At 38.5% G+C, this 21571-nt stretch overlaps 1 protein-coding gene across 1 annotated transcript in view; it reads left to right on the top strand.

The window, feature by feature from the left end:
- The first annotated feature begins 392 nt into the window (after window positions 1-392).
- IL1RAPL1 (interleukin 1 receptor accessory protein like 1) overlaps window positions 393-21571 on the top strand; it is a 1416302-nt gene continuing 1395123 nt past the window's right edge. Inside the window, exon 1 of the mRNA XM_087966890.1 lies at window positions 393-1003. The gene's annotated coding sequence lies outside the window, so the exon portion shown is untranslated. The remainder of the gene's footprint in view (window positions 1004-21571) is intronic.

Genomic DNA, 21571 nt, shown 5'->3' with positions numbered 1-21571 from the left:
TGTAGATTGGTTAGGACCGAACTGTCCATTGGGTGGCAGTAACAGTTTCTTTATGACTTGCAGCAAAGCAGAGAATGCATTCAGTCAAATGAGCCGATTTTGTAGAAACACTGGAATCATTTATGCATTTCATTGCAGCTTCACTCTTCTTTCGTTCTCCCCTGCTCCCTCTTTATCCCTCCTTTGTCGCCTGCATTAGAATATTCCGAGTAGATTGGTGTTTTTTTTCTCATGCTTGCTCTTTTTGTTTGTTGATTTGTCATTTTCACCGAAGATTAGCATCATTGAAGGCAATCGGAAAACTGTGAGGTTTCTCCTTCCTCCCGCTTTCCTTTTTTTTTTTTTTTAGGGGGGGAGGAGAAGCCTTCTGCCGACCGAGAGTTTTAGGGCCCAGGAGACACCTCCTGAAACAGCAGGGGCTGTGTGCTTTCCACATAGCGGTACAGTGCAAGGAAAACCCCGTCGGATTCGTTATTGTAGGATACTTGTGAATATACCCGGGCTTCGGGCTTCTTATGGCTTTGCGGTGGCTTTGGAATTTTTACATGTGTTCCGAGATATTTTGAAAAGGCTCCATGCTCATAACCCAGGACTCCTTTTCTTGTCCTACAGCTCATAGACTTATTAACTCATCGATCTTTTCATCCTTTTCACCTGCTTCTAGCAAGCTTTTCCGCCTTCTTTTGCCTTTCATATTCTCGGCCGATTTAATTTGGGCTTCTCGCCTGGATTGTACCATCGGTGAACAACCTGGCCACTTTGAGGACGAGCAGGAAGCAAATCTTGCAATGGATCTCTAGCTCTACGTGGAATTATATGCTTGGATGGTGAACTTGGCGCTTATAAATGGGCATCTCTTTTCCCTTCTTAATTGTTAGCATTAAGAAAAAATAATCCAGAGGAATTCTTAACACCGTGGGTTCCCTGACTACGTATTGTGATGATCAGTACTAATCTTACTGACTGATACCGGGAGAAGAATTTTTTTACAAGACTCTGATCGGTAAGATAATCTTCTCTCTTTCCTCCTTCCCCCAAACCTATGTAAAAACTAATCATTGCTAAACTTGGCATCTTATGATTGAATTGCTACTTTTATGATTGCTGCATTTCACTTGCTCTTGTGTGTGTTTAATGTGTGTCACAGGGAGGAGAGAGAGAGAATGCTCTACTATTAGTTCAGTAGAAGAACTGCAGTAGGTATTTTGGAGAGTGCATTTTGTGATAAATCAAAGCTGGGCAAGCCAACCTGAAATGGAAAATCAGCCTGTTTGCAGTCTGGGTAGACATTCTTCCAAGTCCTTTCCATCTTCTCTGTGTGACGTATTTTGGAATTGAACAAAATGTATAGCAGTCAGAGGAGCATCAGTGATGGACCCTTTTTAATGTAAAATGGGTTATTTTATTTCCCCTCAAGCTCTGTGCAGTGTTATCTTAGAATTGCACTAGACACTGACAGCCCTTGCTTTGATCAAGTTGCAGAAGTTTAAAGTGCCTAATCTAGATTCATTGGCATTATGAGGTAGTGGGAATTAATACTGCTGTGGACCTGACATTGCTGGGAAATTTGACCAATGAACACTTTTATTTAAAAAAAGGCACATAATGTTTCTGATGGTTCTCTGTTGCTTTGTATTCCCCCTTTCTGGGAAAACATTGTCATTTCTTGTCCAAATAGTTATGTCTTGATACCCTGAGACCCAGCCCACGTGTAAGAGAGCTGGAGATCAGTAAAAAGTGATAATGACCTCAGCAGCTTTGCCCAAAGCTTATTGGGGCAAATGTATCCAGGGCCTTGGTAGATCAGAAAGACTTCGTAACCCTTGGTGCAAAGCAATATCCATTGGTCAACCTTTTTTCTGAAAAATGCATTTTGATCAGAGGAAGAGAGGAAGGACTGTGGGAATCAATAGTGATGACGTGGTACAATACACTGCACTGCAATGCTAAACTTATATAGTGTGTGCTAGAATGTAGATTCCCATGTATGGCTAATGGTTCACTCTTAATGGATGTGGTGTAACATGTATGCTGCTTGAAAAGGAAGATAGCTATAGCTAAGCACAATGAACTATTATGTAACTTCAATGCATCCAATAACATTTTTATTCTAACTGTTAGTTGGGTTAACTTTGGAAGACTACTGATAAAAGACAAACACAGCTAATCTGATATTGAGGGAAATAAATAACTCCCATCCTCCCACCATAGTTCCATCTGGGATGCCATAAAAACAAATAAAACATTACATTTATAACTCAACTACACCTGCTTTCAGAGCAATACTTAAAAAATGTTCAATCACACAAAGAGAAACATAATCTGACCCATCAGCACTGCTCATTTCAACAGACTTCAAGTTGACTGAAAATGAATAATTGGTGTAACCTGCTTTTTTTTTAGATAAAGGCATCCCCTCTCTCCAAATAAGACTCTAGTTAAGAAAAGTGACCTACAATTATTTGATGTGGTAGCATACAAATTTGATAACCAACTGAAAAAAATATAAAAGTGGATCCTTAGGTCATTGTGGGAATAAGGACATGGTTTGTCTTGATGGGAATAAATATGCCTTAGAGCTTTGGTTGGTTATTAATTAAAAGCTTTGTGCAGCTTTCTTTACTGGTTAAGCACTGTAGCCAAGTCTTTAAGTTACAAAACAGAGCATTATAAGGGTGGCTCTCCTAAATTGTTGATAAATTTGAAACTACATGAAATACATAGCTAATTAACAACATAGTTTGAGGTCACTGCATATCCGATGTAGACTAATTGTAATGTCCCCCTTTATACAAAACCAATGACTAAAGAATATAAAATAGGGACACAAGAGACTGAGAAACAGCATCCATCTCAGGATCATGATATATTCAATTCTAGAAACTTTGCAAATGATAAATTTTCTTAGCAGCCTGGAATCACTTTTTCTCAAACATGTCTTTTGCGCTTCTTTATTTTAAAGTGGCTCCCTAGGTTACATACACTAATACATTGAATTAATACAGGTTAGGAACTGGAACAGATAGAACACATACACACAAACACACAGAAAATTAACTCCTTTTTCCATCCTTCAGGGGTCAGAATTACACTGTGGCAACTCTTAAAGATTAGTATGCAATTTTTCAGGAATATTCCTAGCATCATAATTTTTCTCCATCACACTTCACTATGTATGTTCTAATTCTGAAATTACTTTAGGATTTTCCTGCACTGTTTCAACAGAACCAGTTTTGTACAGAACCTTTGAGACACCAGTATATTGAGATGAAGGATTCAAGATAGCAGTTGTATAAGATGAATCTATATACAGTATATTTGAATCGTAAGCTGATTTCATTGGACTTGATGAACTAATTGGGTGTAGAAGTGGATTAAACTACCTTTGATGAACTAATTGGGTGTAGAAGTGGATTAAACTACCTTTAAATGATAATATCCATCTTGTTTCTTACAGTTGTAATAAGAATTCAATATACTATTATACAATATTTACGTTTCTACCTGCTACAAAAAGTTAGTATAAAATGTAAATTATTGTTCTGACCACCAAATGTTTATATGAGATCTTAGTTGCTCAGGCTTACAAACACACATCTTGAAACTTATATTCATTGAGAGAAAACTCAAGGCCAAATAAATTCAATAATAATTATGCCATTAACCCACAAAGAATGAGGCCTCATATTTCTGGAATTGTAAGCAGAAAATTTGCTTTAAAAAAAGGAGTTTATAGAAAACTCTGGTGATTTTTTTAAAATAAGCAAGTTTATTTCCATTTGAACTATGGTTAATAAAGTTTGGTCTATAAATCACAGCCATCTGATTCATAGAAAATTCCCTTGAATAAATTTCTGATTAGACTTGCAGAGAAGAATCAGTTACTTTATATTGGAAATAATACCAATACAAGAGTAACATATTTGTAATACACTTCTATACCTGGTTAGTTCATCAAGTCCAATGAAATCAGTTAACAATTCAAATACATAATACATATATTAATCTTAGCTCCACCTATACAATTGCTTTCTTGAATCTTTCTTCATCTCAACATACTGGCTTCTAAAAGGTTCTGTACAGAACTATGATTTTGTTGAAACAGTGCAGGAGAAGTTTGACACTATTATAAAATACAGCTAATTATTGAAAATATGTCTGATTTTTAAATCTGCTTTGTAATAAAATGCTTTCTTTTTCAAACTGTTGTTTGTAACCAAGACAATCTCAGTACTTTTTAATGACAAAGGACATAACTTGGATCAATATGTTATTTTTTCTTTAAAAAATCAAGTTATTGGGTGGAACTCACATTATGAAGAACAACTATAGAACCATACTGCTTTCATAGCTACTAATAAGGGTTGTGTCAGAATTTTTATTTCTCTATAGATCTGGATTGGATTGCTATTTCTCATGTTAGGGATCAAAGATCATATATATTGGGGTGTATGTGTCTCTATGTGGGAATAAATCAATATAGTCACCAATTCCATCATGTAGGCATTTGACTTTTGCAGTGCAGTAAATCTAGACTAGAAATAGACCACATGTGGTATGATGATATAATCTTTATATGTCTTTATTGATTGGATGTGCTTTGATAAACAAAGATTAGAGGACCCTGTTTCCATGTATGAATGTTCAGGTGAGAAATAAATATAGCCTTTCTGAGTACAGTTTAATAATACAGTACCTTCTGATTCAGGAAAAACAGCGATCATCCACAATTTTAAACACCTGATGCTTTCTGTTGCCTTGCTTGTCTTGGTCTGCTGGCTAATTATCTACAATATAATTGTAAAATCTGGCTAATGAGTGTTGCAATATACTAATATATTTTAATATGTGTGAATAATGTTGTATACACTGAATTGACACCCATCATCTTGTAATTTATTTCTAGTGGGAGTTCAATACTGTAGTCACAGAAAGCTTTGTCATCAATAACAGAATGACTATATCTTGCCAGAAATATATGAATAGTTTACTGGTTACTTCAGAATTCACACATTCTCAGTGCCAGGGAAAGATTGTATTAATTTGAAAACATTGATTGTTATCAGCTAGGACAACAACCATTTGAAAACTGTTTTTATTTTTGGTTTTGTTCTCTGGATTTTACAAATAATCATCAAGCCTGATTACCTCAAAAAATTTCACTTATCACATTACGTGTTTTTTAAACTTGATGCCCTCTTAATGCCTTAGGCGAACCTATGGTATGTGTGCCACAGGTGGCACTCAAAGCCATTTGTGCTGGCATGCGAGCTGCAGGCAAACTTACTTCACTGCACATACGCGCGCCTCCCAGCTGATTTTTGGCCTTCCAGAGGCTTGAGGACAGCTTCTGCAGCCTTTTCAGGCTGAAAAATAGGGCCATTTTGTCACTTCCTGTAATACCGGAAGTGATGAAACAGGCCTATTTTTTGGCCTGAAAAGGCTGCAGAAGCTGTCCTCAAGCCTCTGGGAGGCCGAAAAAGGTCTCAAACGGGCTGAAAATCAGCTGGGAGGTGCAGTGCAGGTGAGGGAGCAGCATGGGGGGGATTGTGTGTGCATACACAGGGGGTGGGGGGGCACACACATTGCCTTCTGGGTGTTGGCACATGAATGTGCGCGCACAATTTTTGGCACAGGAGCCCAAAAAGGTTAGCCACCACTGCCTTAGGCTAAATTCCAAAAAAATTTGACAGCACTAAATCAATATTGGCTAGAATTCTGGGAGCTATAATTACAATTACTAGTTGGTGAAGCTTCATTCACCAAATGTAAAGCTTTAAGTGAAGCTTAAGAGCTGTAGTGGAGCAGTAGTTAGAATGCAGTACTGCAGGTTAACTTACTGCTCACTCCATACCAGCTCAAGGTTGACTCACCCTTCCATCCTTCCAAGGTTGGTAAAATGAGGACCCAAATTGTTAGGGCCGATATGCTGACTCTGTAAACTGCTTTATAAAGCACTGTGAAGCAGTATATAAGTCTAATTGTGCTATTGCTATTATATCATATTGCCCATGTTCACAAATAGTTTTATTTGTAATTTACAGGAATTTATGAATTGGCTGCAGACATTCCAGTGCTAGTAAATATAAACTAAAGAGAGATCAGAATGATCATAGGGCTAGAACATTTCTTTTGTCCAGAAGAATTACAGTGTCTAAGGTTCTTTAGCTTGGGGGAAAAGATGAGTAAGGGGAGATGTTATAGATCATGTGTGGAGAGGGAAATGTGATGTGTGTATTCTCATCTTAGAATGTTATAAAGCAAGGTCATCCATTAAAATAAAATGTTTAGGAGATTCAAGACTTAGTTGGTGCATAATTGAACTGTAATTATGGCCACTAATTGACCTGATTTTAATAAGGCAATAGATAAATTCATAAAGGATTGGGTTAACAATCTTGATAGCTAATTACTTCCTGTGGAATCTTAGGTAGTATGACTTGTATAATAGATGCTGCATTCCTGATATATGAAAAATTACTGTGTACTGTGTACTGTGTACTGTCTATCAGTCATAGACAGATAAAATTGGAAGTTTCAACATCTTCAGCTTAAAGATAGCAGAATGTTTTTAAATGATTCAAATGACCTAACAGCATACTTTTATGGATGATAAATTAGCAATAAATAGGTGATCAATTAGCAAATGTAAATTCTGTAGTTGTTATGAAGGTATTCAAAAGCAAACAGCATAAAAGTTCAAATGCTTTGACCAATTTAAAGTTGATGAAAATGAACCTCAAAATGATTTTTTGTGTTATTGCTGATAAAAGTATATAACAAACCTTGAACTGAAAGACAAGATTGTGCTTTTTACACAGTACCTTTGACAAGAGTTAGCCATTAGTGTAACTGTTGAAGGTAGCTATCAGCCTTTATAGCTAAGAAGCAGCTGTGCTGTTCCCTCAGCACTCATCTGTCCAACACCTTACTGTGAGTCAATAGTTCCCAGGAATTGGTATCTGAAATCGATGCTTAAGATCTGCTAGTAGCATGGGAGCTATGAGTATATGATCTGCTAGTAGCATGGGCGTTATGAATATATGGTAAAACCATAACTCATTCAGTGAAACTTTAATTTTTGAGCAGCACCAAAACTTGGCTGAATTATTTGATTTAAATTATATTTTAAGTATTTTTCAGAAATGAAAAAAAGAAAGACAAGAAAAAATAAAAAAGATAAAACACAAAGTAAATAAGCAGGAAATTTACAAGTATCATAAAATTGGGTATTTTTTCCCCAATAACTCTTGTTTTGAATAACTAAGCATAAGTAAAAACTACATTACAGTGTTAAAACCCAGGTGAGATATAAATATCAATAGTAATAATTAGGATAGTATAAACAATCTGAGATTAAGAATTATAGTGGTTACTATTAAAGCAGTTTGAAAAACTATTCCCATTTAGCAGATTGTTGGAGAATAGAATATTAAAACCAAAGAGAAATCTTGATTTTTCATTTTCACAAATTTTGGTCAAAGTTTGTACAACATACATAAAGTTGTGATCTAAAAATGGTTTCTAAATTGAGTTAAATACTATGTCAGATATATTTTTGAAATTATTTTGGACATTGAAGAATACTTGTATAACTTAGTCATTTATTTGCAAAAGACCTGTACATAGGAAATATAGATCATTTTTGCTATAGTTACTTAGAATTTCCATTGATCTAGAATATTTGAGGCTTATGCAGCTACATTATTTAAAAATAGAAATATTACTTTTAATATATTTTCATTCAGTTGCCATAAACCTTTAAATAATTACATTTTCTTTTAAAAAATCATAATTTATTCAATTAAATATATTCTAGGACTTCCTACTACATAATTAAAAAAAGAATATTAAATTAGAAAATGCTACTTTCACCACTCTTTTTATGCTATTTAAAGTGAAAGATCAGTGCAATTCTCTTCTTTAGCAATCTGGGATTCAAATATAATATGAATGCAGAAGTCCAGGTAATGCTAGACTGGTTCTGTTTTATCTTTACTTGTGAACACTTTATTAATTAAAGTAACATTTACATTCTCTCCTTCCCTTGCTCCCTCCCTCTTTCTGTGTGCCTCTCTGTCCCTCTCTCTCTCTCTCTCCCCCCACTCTGTGTGTGAGAGAGAGAGAGAAAGACAGAGAGAGAATTAGCTGTTGTACTTTTTAATATACAACATTTTCCTTAAAAAAATGAATGTTCTGATTTAAAATAATTTAGTTTTAAGGAGTTATTTTCCTCATCAAATACATTTTCTTGATTAATAGACTGCTTAAAAATACCCTTTTTTTCTGAATCCCCCTTTAAAATAATCACTCAGTATAAGATTCTCTGCTTTTTTCCCATTGACATTTTGCAATTTATGACTTTCCCCTTCATCACAAGTATAACAGTTTTAGTAATTTATCACCTTCTCTTAAAATATAACAATCTCTTTTTTCCATATCTTATCTATGAACAAATCCTTAAATCTTTGTAATTCAGTTATGATCAGCAAAAGTCCATTAAAGATTACTAGAGATAACACATCTATTTTAACATTGATCACATAAACCAATTTTATGTTCTGTTTCTTTATAGACTTGATCTTTAGTCTCTTTAAATAATGTGCTAGAACTTGATTTCTTTTCATTTTTTCTTTGTCCTTCTCACAAAATTCTTCAACACTTTAACAAGTCTCTTTTATAAACTGCAGAATTCATTGTCTGTTCATTTATTAAATTTTAAGTGGTTGAGCTATGATCTATCATGGACTAAAGAATGAATGTATAGTAGTATTCATGTTAACTTCCCCATATCATTTAGAATCTATGAATCTTATTTGTCCTATATTTCCATGAAATATAAAGCAACAGGTTTGGGAAGGTTTGGGGAATGTTGAAGAGGAACCACAGTTAAATATAATTTATAAAATGGCTTCTTCCAGAATACATTTAAAAAATATATCATTATAATATTATAGACAATGTTATACTCATTTCATTTTAGTAGCATTTCACTAATACCGTGTTTCTCCAACAATATGCCCCCCCCCAATAAGAAGACACAGCATGTTTTCTAGGCATAAAATGAAATTAAGCCCCTCCCCCAAATTTAGGCCTAGTTTAAAACAAGCGAAATTGGGGGGGGAGGCGGGGGGAACTTGCCATTAGGAGTGCCCCGCGGGCAGCTACACCTCACCTTCAGCTGCTCCTAACAGCCAATCATGGTGGAGCATGGAGGGCTCCCTTACCCCTCCCTTACCCGGGTCAGCAGGCAGGCGGCATTGGCGTGGATGTCCGGCAGCGTTTCAGCCGCTTCTCAGGCCTCTGTAACTTCCACGGTTCCCACCGGTGCTAGCACCTCTCTCGCCAGCGCCGTCTCCAACAACAGCGTCTGAGTCGCTCCTGCTTTTCCCCCGTCCCCGTAACAACAGGAAAAAAAAACATTTTGAGGTACCTGGGAGTGCCGCATGCTGCGTTTTGGTTTAATCCCGAGCGGCTGGGTGGGCGTGAGAAGAGCCGAGCGAGCGTCTCTGCTGCTGCTACCCTTGGTGCTCCAGCCTCGGGCTCTGAAATTTGCAAAAGTCCCGGTGCGCAGCCCATTCCTGCATTCCAAGCAATTCCAGGCCGAGCTGCAGCTGTCCCTCTCTCGCCAGCGCCATTTCCGACAACAGCGGCAGCAGTGGCGGGAACCGTGGAAGCGTTTCAGCCGCTTCTTGGGTGGGGGAGCCGTCTCTGTAACTTCCAAGTTTTTTTTCTGGGTGTCACATTATATGTCCAAAATATTCTAACTTTAACTTTTTTATGGTTATGATGATTTCCCTTGGCTTTCCCAGTTGTCTTATCACCTCCTCATGTCTGATTTTGTCAACCCAGTCTCAGCTGTTTCGCCGGATTCCAGGCAGGAAGGGAAACAAAAGTCTCAAGGTAATGATCAAATGAGTCTTTATTCGTCCATACAATGTTCCGGATTCAGGTAACAATGAGTAACCAAAAGGAATTAAAATCAGCTCTGGTGCACCTCGCAGCCAGAGCTGTATTTATACACCAGTTAACAACTTAATGAGTTTATCCACCATCCGGTGAATGCTACTGGATTACATCCAGTCACCATGTAACACCCTAAACACCGTGCTTTTTATCCATTAACTATTTACCCCTATTTACTATACTTGTACAAATATCATATTCCAACATTGTATTTACGCCTATGAAGTGACCCTCCACCCCTCCCGAGATCGTTAGTTCAACAGGCAGCAACAAAATCACTTTGTCTACATCCGCCCGCAGGCTGTAACAGCTCAGCGTGTGACGTCAGCAAGGCTCGTTATCTCCATGGAACAGTCAAAGCCCCAGGTTGGGTGGTTAACAGCACTTCCCCCCTCGATAGCATAGTCTGACACGGCACAACGCGTGGTGTCACGGCTCCAGCATGTCCTGGAGACATGACAGGCGGCCCCTCTTACCAGGACTCTGCCTACAACATAGGAAAAACATTATTATTACTCATAGTCATGGCAGTTATTCTAATTGCAACTTGGGCCCAGGTTTGTCGGGGTATGTATTATGGAAACGACGCACTAAACGATCTGCACATACATCTGATGCCTTCACCCAGGATGCTTCTGATAAAGGGTAGCCCTTTCAACGTACTAAATATTGGATACTATTCCTTCTTTTTCAAGAGTCAAGGATCTCAGCTATCTCAATGTAATCTGTATCGTGTTGATAACCCTTTTTTATTTCAGGTACTTCAACCTGGGAGTCAATGGGTTTTAATAAACTGACATGAAACACTGGGTGTATACGGCCCAACAATGATGGTAATTTTAACTCTACAGTGACAGGATTGATGATTTTTGTTATCGGGAATGGACCCAGATATTTGGGCCCTAATTTCTTACTGTTTAATTTCAACTTAATATATTTTGTTGACAGGTATACTCTGTCTCCAACCTGGAAAGGTTTATGATCCTGCCGCTTCTTGTCTGCATATACTTTATAATCCATTGCTGTTTTATCCAGGGCTTTTCTCACATGTATCCAACTAGCTTGTACTCATTGTGCCCACTGTTGGACACTGATTGGGTCATTGGGATAGCTATTCAAATTTGGTAATAGATTAAACTCCATGCCATTAGCTATGTAGAATGAACTATATCCTGTATGGTTACACACAAGGTCTGTGTGTAAATTAGAGTGTCATCTAAATACACTAGTACTCCACGATATAAATGTTCATGCAGCACCTCATTAATCAACTGCATGAATACTGCGGGGGCACCTTGCAGCCCAAAAGGCATCACCTTAAATTGAAAACTACCAAGGGGACAATTGAAGGTAGTTTTCCACTCGTCTCCTTGTTTAATACGTATCCTATAATATGCTTCACGCAAATCCAACTTCTTGAAGATTTTTCCGGGGGCCAACGTGGCCAATAAGTCACTGATCAAAGGCAGAGGATATACATTATCTACGCATACAGCGTTCAGCCCTCTAAAATCCACACACAAATGCAAGGTTCTCCCTAAACAATACTGGGGCAGCTATATGCGATCGTCCAGACTGTATGAAGCCACGGGCCAAGTTTTTATCTAAATAATTCCTCATCTCTTCCATCTCCTTGGGAGTCATTGCGTACATATGAGGTTTATGTAACTGCACCCCTGGGATCAATTCTATTACACAGTCAGTTTTACAGTGGGGGGGTAGGTGTCTACATTCCTCCTCACTAAACACTTTTGTGAGATCCAAATACTCAACCGGGTAGGGGAGTTTTTGATGTTCACCTATGGTGGTTGCTAATTCCTTTCGTGAATTCTGCGTGAACTCCCCTGGATTTGTCTGAGGGGGATCCGGTCCTACCACCAGTCGTAAATGACAACAACCACCCTCCCACCATATAACGGGCTCCCACCTATCCAACCACACAAGGCCTAGTATTAGTGCCTCACGCATATGTGGGACAACAATAAATCGTAGCTGTTCCCAATGAGCTCCATTTTCAAGTTTAATAGGAGTAGTCATCATCGTAGCTGGGGATCCCCGAAGCAGGGACCCATCTGCCTGTTTGAAACTTATTGGTGTGGGCAATTGTTCCACCTGTAACTTCAGTTCATCCACTACTCGTTGGCTAATAAGACACCTGGTACATCCCGTGTCTATCAGGGCCCCATATCTACTCCTTAGTCCCGTATTCCCACTATCCAATATCACTGGTATCACGAAAGGGTGAACTGGGGCACTCACCATCATATCATCGTGGCTTTCCTCACCACTATCATCCAACCCTGACACTGCTCTGGGTTGACTACGTTCATCCAATTGACGGTGTCTTGATGGTGACGCTTCCCCCTTCATTTTCTGAACCAGTCCTTGTGATCTTTCGTACTACTTCCTTGTTTCCTAAAACCAAATTTTGTCACTGCTCCCAGACGTGCCTTTGCTGTTTGTTTCATACCTTTGTTGGCAAGTTCGGGGCATTCCAATGCCCTATGCCCTACTAGATTACATCTGAAACACTGCATAGCTGGACAACCCCTGTCACTCGGTGGACCGTCTAATGGTCTGCTCCGACCTCCCATGGTATTGAGATCCACTTTAGGTACTTTTCGGAAAGAATCAGGCTTGGTTCTGAACTCCTTTAGCCCGACATCTAGTTCAACCACCGTTCTGTACCATTCTGTCAAACGTTGAGGGACTCTATATAGACAAGCCTGTCTTAAACCACGATCTAAGCTGGCACAGAATTCTCGGACCAACAGATGCTCAGGCCAAGACCTTAACTTCCCAGCCAAATGTCAGAAATCCCTACATATTCAGTTGCCGGTTTCCCATTTGCCTCAACGCCCTTATAGCTTCCTCGGTTTTGTGGATGTGGGATCTATCTTCAAAATGATTATGGAGTGAATCCAGAAACAGACTGACATCTACCAACTCTCGTGCCCATTCGCTATGTAACTCTGCAACCCAGTCCGCTGCATCCCATTAAAACTCCCATAATAGCCACCACTATGGACCACTGAGATGGATAGCAAGATGCATATAATTCCAGGTGATTAACCACTTGGCTTAGGAACAGTGCGATACGGTATGGGTTATCATCAAACGTAGTTTGCAAGGGTAGTGGTCCCCATACCATATGTTGTGGCCACTGTCCAGACATTCCCTGATGACCCCAAGAACCCTCCTGTTGCCTACGTCAAGGTGGTGACTCCCTTCGAGCAAAACTAAAGGACATCGACCTTGTCTCCCCTGTCCTGGGTTCTGATGGCCCGGCAACATCAGCCAATGATGCATCGAATCCAGGTGTCAAGTCACTTCCAGTCCTATTACTATTACGTTCTCTCCCCTCCCTAGGGATAGAACTGAAATATGAAGTATCAGTACGAGCTCCTGATCCCTCCCATCTTCCTTTTGGGCTGGAATCCTGTATACTCAGATCTCCATACTTTATTCTTAATAGTTCTATATTACTGGCTCCCAAACTGGAGGTGGAGGTACTCCAGGCATCTTCCTCAACTATTTTCCTTTCTCTCCACTTCTCAAACACTCCAGTATTGAGAGGTGCAAAAGCAGGGGTTTTTCCACAAATGCCTCATCCCCCACACTCCTCCTGGAACTCCAAATCACTCCTACGATCTTCCCTCGTCTTACATAGTTTAGGTCTAGTAACTCTTTGTACATCTTTGGGAATATCCCCAGTATCACCAGCAGATGGCGCGTCTCCACTTATAAACCCCTCTGTAGACTCATGCACTCCGTCATCCCACAGAGAAATCTCTTCCTCATCCACCTCTGATGTAAGTGGCAAAACCGAATCCACGTTTATGCCTTCCGCCATCGCTCCCCAACGCAGCACACCAAACAGTTCACGGGATTGGGGGGGATGACAGGCACACAAGAGGATTTGAAGAGAGCTGACTTTCTTCTCAGCTGTTTCGCTGGATTCCAGGCAGGAAGCGAAACAAAGGTCTCAAGGTAATGATCAAATGAGTCTTTATTCGTCCATACAGTGTTCCGGATTCAGGTAACAATGAGTAACCAAAAGGAATTAAAGTCAGCTCTGGCACACCTCGCAGCCAGAGCTGTATTTATACACCAGTTAACAACTTAATGAGTTTATCCACCATCCAATGAATGCTACTGGATCACATCCGGTCACCATGTAACACCCTAAACACCGTGCTTTTTATCCATTAATTATTTACCCCTATTTACTATACTTGTACAAATATCATATTCCAACATTGTATTTACGCCTATGAAGTGACCTCCCACCACTCCCAAAGATCGTTAGTTCAACAGGCAGCAACCAAATCACTTTGTCTACAACCGCCTGCAGGCTGTAACAGCTCAGCGTGTGACATCAGCAAGGCTCGTTATCTCCATGGAACAGTCAAAGCCCCAGGTTGGGTGGTTAACAGCACTTCCCCCCTCGATAGCATAGTCTGACATGGCACAACACGTGGTGTCACGGCTCCAGCATGCCCTGGAGACATGACACCCAGCTTATACGTAACAGCCACTTGTAAAATTCACACTTCAAATGCTTCTAGTCTTTTCAAGTGGCCTTCTGTCAGAGACCAACTCTCTACTCCATAGAACAGGGTAGAAAAGATATAACATCTGACAAGTCTGATTTTCAGTGTTAGGTTTATGTTGTGACTGCAGAACACCTTTTTCATTTTGAAGAATGCTGTTTGAGCTTTCTCTGTCCTTGTCTTTACTTCAGTGGTCATGTCTCAGCTTTCATGCAAATTAGAACCGAGGTACGTGATCCTTTTGACTTTTTCTAGTGGTATTCCTTCCAAAGTTATCAGTGGTAAATTAATGCATTGATTGCTGATGACATGATCTTGGTTTTTGAGGTGTTAAGTTTTAAGTTGTATTTTTCAGATATTTCTGTGACTGTTGATGAGAAACTGAAGGTCTTCATGGTTACTGGCAAGCAGAACTGTATCATCAGCATATCTTAAATTGTTGATCCAAACACGTTTACTTTGTGGCCAGCATCAATGTTTTCCAGTGCTTTGTTGAAAATTGACTCAGAGTAGCTATTAACAACAGCAGAAACAGAATACAGCCCTGTCTAACCCCTCTTCATATTTCTGTATCCTCTGAGTATTTTTGGCCTAGTCTCACATTTGCTACCTGATGCTAATATAGATTCTTTATAATTTGTATGTCTTTGTCATTTAGTCCCACTTGTTTCAGGATTTGTAATAATTTGCTGTATCTTATTTTATCAAATGCTTTTTCAAAATCAATGAAGCACATGTAAATCCTGTGACTGACATCTCTACAACATTGTACAAGAACTTGAATGCTGAATAGGGCATCTCATGTACCAAGATTGTTTCTGAAACCGAACTGTATTAACATTAGACATTCCTCAATTTTGTTACATATTCTTGTGTGAATTATTCTCGGGAATATTTTCAGGGCATGACTCATTAAGCTTATTGTTCTGTATTTGGTATACTTCTTTGCATTTTTTTTTTGAAGATTGTCACAAAGGTTGACTTTAGCCAATCATTTAGTATCTTTCCTGTTTCATATATTCGATTGAAGATTTCTTCCCATTGTCTTCCAGCAATTTTAAAATTTCTACTGTGATATCATCAGATCCTGTGGCTTTTCTTGTTTTTGCTATTTTTATTGCATGCTCAACCACCTCCCTAGTGATGTTTGGTCCAGTTGTTATACTTCCCATATCAATATCATCTCTAGTGTCCTCAAAAATTCTTCAATATATTCCTTCCATCTTATTAGTTTTTCATCCTCATCCAAGATAATTTCCCTTTCCTTGTCAACTAAGTTGTTGGTTTTCTTTTTGTAGAGGCCGGCTGCTTCTTTCTTTTTCTTGTGTAAATTGAAATTATCATGCATACATGCTGTTTCTTCTATTTCTTTGCATCTCTTTGCAAACCACTTTTCCTTTGCCAATTGAATTTTTCTTCTAATTGTTTTCTGCAGTTCATTGTATTTTTCTTTGTTTTTATTTTTATAAGAGCTTCTTTCATTCATGAGATGAAGACTTTCATCCGTCATGTACTGTTATTTCTTGTGGTACTCCTCTCTCTGTTTTGAGTTTGTTACATCTACTATTGCATTTTTAAATGTATTCTAGTTAACTTCTACATTTTCATTATTTAGGTTGTTGGTTATTCTTAAATGAATTTCTCATTTTTCTTTTATCTCCATGTTTAATGATGAAGTCACTGTCAATTCTTGATTTAGGAAGATTCAAGGTTTTTCATCCTTTTTAGTTTCAGCTGGACTTCGCCAAGTAGTAGATTATGATCGGATAGTACATCTGCACCTGCGTATGTCTTTACTGATTTTACTCAGTTTCTAAATCTTTTGTTTATTGTAAAATAGTTTGGTTCCTTACAATATTATTTTGTAAATCTTCCAGTGATCTCCAAGTGTAGAGGCATCTTTTCGGCAACTTGAAAAAAGTATTCATCACACATTGCCTATGTTCCTTGCAGAAGTCTACAAATCTGTCACCTCTACCATTTCTGATTCCTAAGCCAAAGTTTCCAACTACAGGAGAATCACTTCCTTCTCCCACTTTTGCATTGAAGTCTCCCATAAGTATTGTGATATCATTACCTTTTAGGGTTTTCAGTACTCTGCTTATATCTTCATAGAACTTTTCTAACTCCTCATCACTGTCAGCTGTGGGAGTGTAAACTTGTATAACATTCATATTTACTAGAGTACTGTTTAATTGGATCATCACTCTATCGGATACAGGAATAAAGGACTTGATACATTTTTTTACAAGATTGTTTACGAGAATAGCTACTCCATTTCAATAATGTTTACTATTTTCACCTGAGGAGTAGATAGTATAATCTTCTATTTTACACATTCCATTTTCAGACCAGTGCATTTCACTCACTCCCAATATAGATAAATCGTTTTTGGACATTTCTCTAATAGTGTGTATGTTTTCCAGATTCATACAGGCTTCTCAGATTCCATGTTCCAATTCATAGTTTTGGGTTTATTATGCTTCTAGCGGACCGGGAGATTCTTATACAAATTCGATATAAGATTAAATATATTCAGGTTACATCAAGAAAGGATTTCTTTATCAGCCTCCCCCCCACTTTTCTTTTTCCACTGAAGAAATGACAGATACACGAATCTGACAGTTGTGCATCTCCCTGAGTGACCTAGGTGCGTCCAGCACCAACAAAGGCCAAAGAAGTGCCCGCAAGACCCAGAGAGCACCGTTAAAGTTAAAGTTTTTGGAGTTTGGGGAAGAAACCACAGAGTCAGGAAGAGTGTTCCAGACATTTACCACTCTGTTGCTGAAGTTGTATTTCCTGCAATCAAGTTTGGTGCAACTAACCTTGAGTTTGTATCTATTGTTTGCTCTTGTGTTGTTATGGTTGAAGCTGAAGTATTCACTGACAGGTAGGACATTGCAATGTATGATTTTATATACCATGCTTAAGTCAGATCGAAGACGGCGTAATTCAAGGTTTTCTAGTTCTAGAATTTCAAGTCTGGTGGCATAAGGTATTCTACAACGAGTAGAGGAGTGGAGAACTCTTCTTGTGAAATATTTCTGGACTTTCTCAATTGTGCTAATATCAGATACGTAATGTGGGTTCCAGACTGATGAACTGTATTCGAGTATTGGTCTAGCAAATGTTTTGTATGCTCTGGTTAGTAGTGTGATATTACCAGAGAAAAAGCTACGTAGGATTAGGTTAACAACTCTTAATGCCTTTTTGGCTATGTAGTTGCAGTGGGCTCTAGCACTTAGATCATTAGAGGTGAGTATTCCAAGGTCCTTTACAGAGCTTGGGTCATCAACAAGTTCTTGACTATTCAGCTTGTATTTTATTTTCTGATTTTTTTTGCCAATATGTAAGACAGAGCATTTATTTGTTGAGATTTGAAGTTGCCATTTGTTTGACCATTCTGATACATAGTCAAGATCTTTTTGTAGGGTAGCAGTATTGTCTGTGGTATTGAACAGCTTTACATCATCAGCGAAGAGAACGCAATTGCTCTTGATATGATCACAGAGGTCGTTTATGTAGAGTATGAAGAGAGTTGGTCCTAGAACACTGCCTTGGGGGACACCACTATTGACAGGTACTGGATTTGATAGGACGCTCCCGATTTTGACCATTTGTTGTCTGTTTGACAGGAATGCTTCTATCCAGTTATGCAGTTGTCCAGAGATACCATAGGATTTTATTTTTAGGAGTAGTTTGTCGTGTACCACTGAATCAAAGGCTTTACAGAAGTCTATGTAGATTGCGTCTATTGCTTTGCCCTGGTCGAGTTGTGTCGTCCATATGTTTTTGCAGTGTAAGAGTTGTAGATTACAGGATAGTTTTTTTCTGAAACCAAATTGTTTATTGGAGAGTAGGTTGTTTGTCTCTAAGTGGAGGATAATGGATTGGTTAATAATTGATTCCATGACTTTACAGGTGACACAGCATAAGGAGATTGGCCTGTAATTTTCAACTAGGGTTGGGTCTCCCTTTTTGAAGATGGGGATGACTGTGGCTTGTGACCATAGGTTAGGCAAGGAGCTGGTCCTGAAAGATTTTTCAAAGATTATGCTTAGAGGTTTGGCTATGGCAGTGGATAGCTTTCTTAAGAAGTAGGCACATATTCCATCCGGTCCAATAGATAGAGATGGTTTTAGATTGCGTAGTGATTTTTCAACATTGTCTTCTGTGAAATCCAATATGTATTAGATCATTATTGTTATCTGTGGTACGGCTAGGAAATACTGGGCATGATCCATTGCTGTTTACAAATACTGAGCCGAAGAGTGTGTTAAAGATGTTGGCTTTAATGGTGTCATCGTTGCAGTCTTTACCATCAGGTCCTATCAAGGAGGGATGGACCTTGAGTCTTTTAGTTTGTTGTTTACAAAATTGTAAAAAGCACGGGTGGAATTGGTGCTTAGAAGGTTTTCCTCTTGTTTAATGTGATAATTGGTGCATTCGGTCTTTATCTGGTGGCATAAATTTTTGTATCGGTTTTTGAAATTGGTAACGTGACCAGATTTGTTTTTCCTCCAGAGTGATCTCTTTTTGGATTGAAGTTTCCTTATTGATATGGGTAATCTGCTTTTTTGTTTTGTTTTGGGAGTTGTTGTTGGTACATATAGTTTGATGACTCTTTTGACTTCAAGTAAAAATATGTTGTAATGGTCTTCAACAGTATTGCATCCAGTGAATAGAGATTGCCAATCCAGGGATGAGAGATCGTTGTCTATAAGATCATAGTTGCCTTTTTTGAAGTTACAATTGGGGATTACATCATTGTGGTGATTTTTGTGTGGACGTATGTTGAGACAAAAGTCAATGATATTGTGGTCACTACTGGAAAAGGGTTCTTTAGTTTGTATTCCGTAAATTAAATTCAAACTATTGCAGAAGATGAGATCGAGGCAGTTGTTTAGTCTAGTGTTGTTGGTTACTAGTTGTTCCAGTCCCAGATTTGTAATAGCGTTGTAGAAGGTTGTGTGTATGATTTCAGTTGTACAATCATTTAGAGTCCAGTCAATATGAGGTAGATTGAAATCACCAAGAAAGATAAAAGGGTATGGGCAGGATGCAGCCCATGTTAGTAATGTATTTAGCTTGTTTACATGTTCGATGTCATAATCAGGTGCTCTGTAACATAGTAAGAATCGAATTGTGATATTTAAGGATAGTTCACAGATGATGGTCTCAGGAAGAGCAAGCTCCTGGGTAACTTGGATATTTTTTAGATGTAAGGATTTTTTATAGAATATAGCAACACCACCTCCTCGACGATTTTCACGATCTGATCGGTAAACATGATAGTCTCTTACTGTGGTAATGGAGTCGGGGGAGAGATGCATTGAGCCATGTTTCACAGACAAATATAATGTCGAAGTTAGCCATATTTAGGAGGATGAGAAATTCAGGTATTTTATTCACGAGGCTTCTTGCATTGAGTAGTTTGCATTTAAGGCCGGCAGTAGTTGGAGTTGAGGTAGTTGGGGGCGTGCGTGCCTAGTCTTGGGTGATGGTGGATCGGTTGAGGTAGTGTTGTGGTTGAGGGTAGAAGCTGAGTATTGGGTTGCGTGGCTTACTTTTGATACAGTCAGCATGGTAGTCAATGTACAGGCCCTTCTCTCCATTGTCTAGACGGTTTTTGAGTTCAATGCGGAGTGCACGGGAGCGGGCACGTTGCTGTATGGTTAGGTCAGGGCGGCAACGGAGGTTCTTATGGTTGGTGTTTGCTTGATTCATTTTTGCAAATGACCCTGCACAAGCGTGGGGCCACAGAGCCGTCTCTATTTTTGAGCTCTCGGTCGATGCGGGAAATGTCAAGTATTTCATCAGTGGAGATGGTTGATGCTTGATAATCTCTGATGATGTTTCGGACAGTTGTGATGTCATCATTGACATTGATGTCCTCTAGACCAAATAAGATGGCGTTTGGACGTTTCCGTTCACGCTCAACGGCTTCTCTGATGAGGATTGGGATATCAATATTTGTCTGGGTTGTGTTTATTTGTGGATTGGGTTTTGGATCGGATTGTGGTTGTTGGGTAGAGATGTGGTTTGTAGCTATTGGATGTTCAGGTTTTTGCGTTGTGTCTTTTTTTTCAAGGTTGGATATTCTTTCTTTTACGGCGTCCAGGGATGCTACTATGGTGTTAAGGGATGTTTCAATGGTTTGGATGGTAGGGGATGTTTCAATGGTTTCGATGGTATCAACTCTTTCAGACAGATCCAGTTTGGGTCTGCATGATTTGCAGAAATATGGAAACTCATTGGATGATTCTAGGTATTGAATCATTTGCTCAGGTAATCCCAAGCAGTCATGATGAGCATATTTTTTACACAGAGAACATTTGATGGAGTTTTCATTATCCTTTAGATTTTTGTAGCATTTAAGGCATGTGCAGGAGTCTTGTGGTTCATTGGTGGGGATTATCTTCTCTTTAGGTTGTGGTTTGGCGTAGGATTTTCTTTTTGGCATGGTAGGTTTGTTAAAATAGTACGTTGATTGAATTAATTAAAGGAACAATTTTGGGTAATCTATATAGACAATATTACATCAAACAATCAATTGCAGTAATCTCTCAAGTCAGATAATATTCCTGAGCAACAATCAGCCTGATCAAGTCAGATAATATTCCTGAGCAACAGTCAGCCTGATCAATTAATTACTCTAATCACTAATCAATTAATTACATTAATCATTAATCACACTGTTCATTTAAATTCACTAAATCATTGATTTTACTATTCAATTAAATTACATGAATTTTGATCTTTTAAACTAGTCAGTAATCACACTATTTGTACTAAACACTCTAATCACACTAATCAATTAAAACAATAAATCAATTAAACCCTTAATAAAATATTTTATAGAAATTGATTATCTAATCGTTGATATAGGTGCTGAGGTAGAAAAGTTGAAAGTTTTGAGGTAGTGAATTAATCAGTGTTTGATTAAAGTAATGAGGTAGTATTAAGAGTCTGCAAGGAACGGGTTAATTGTTTTACTAGCAGCTGGAGTTGACTGAATGAGAGGAATTTATTGCTCTTTGAATAGCAGATCG

Source organism: Notechis scutatus, chromosome 5 (genome assembly GCF_049901735.1).
Source record: "Notechis scutatus isolate UNSWTSFEM ecotype Mainland chromosome 5, rNotScu1.2, whole genome shotgun sequence".
Lineage (NCBI taxonomy): Eukaryota > Metazoa > Chordata > Lepidosauria > Squamata > Elapidae > Notechis > Notechis scutatus.
The sequence above is the reverse complement of the archived record's forward strand: the minus strand, read 5'-3'. Positions and strand labels throughout refer to the sequence as shown.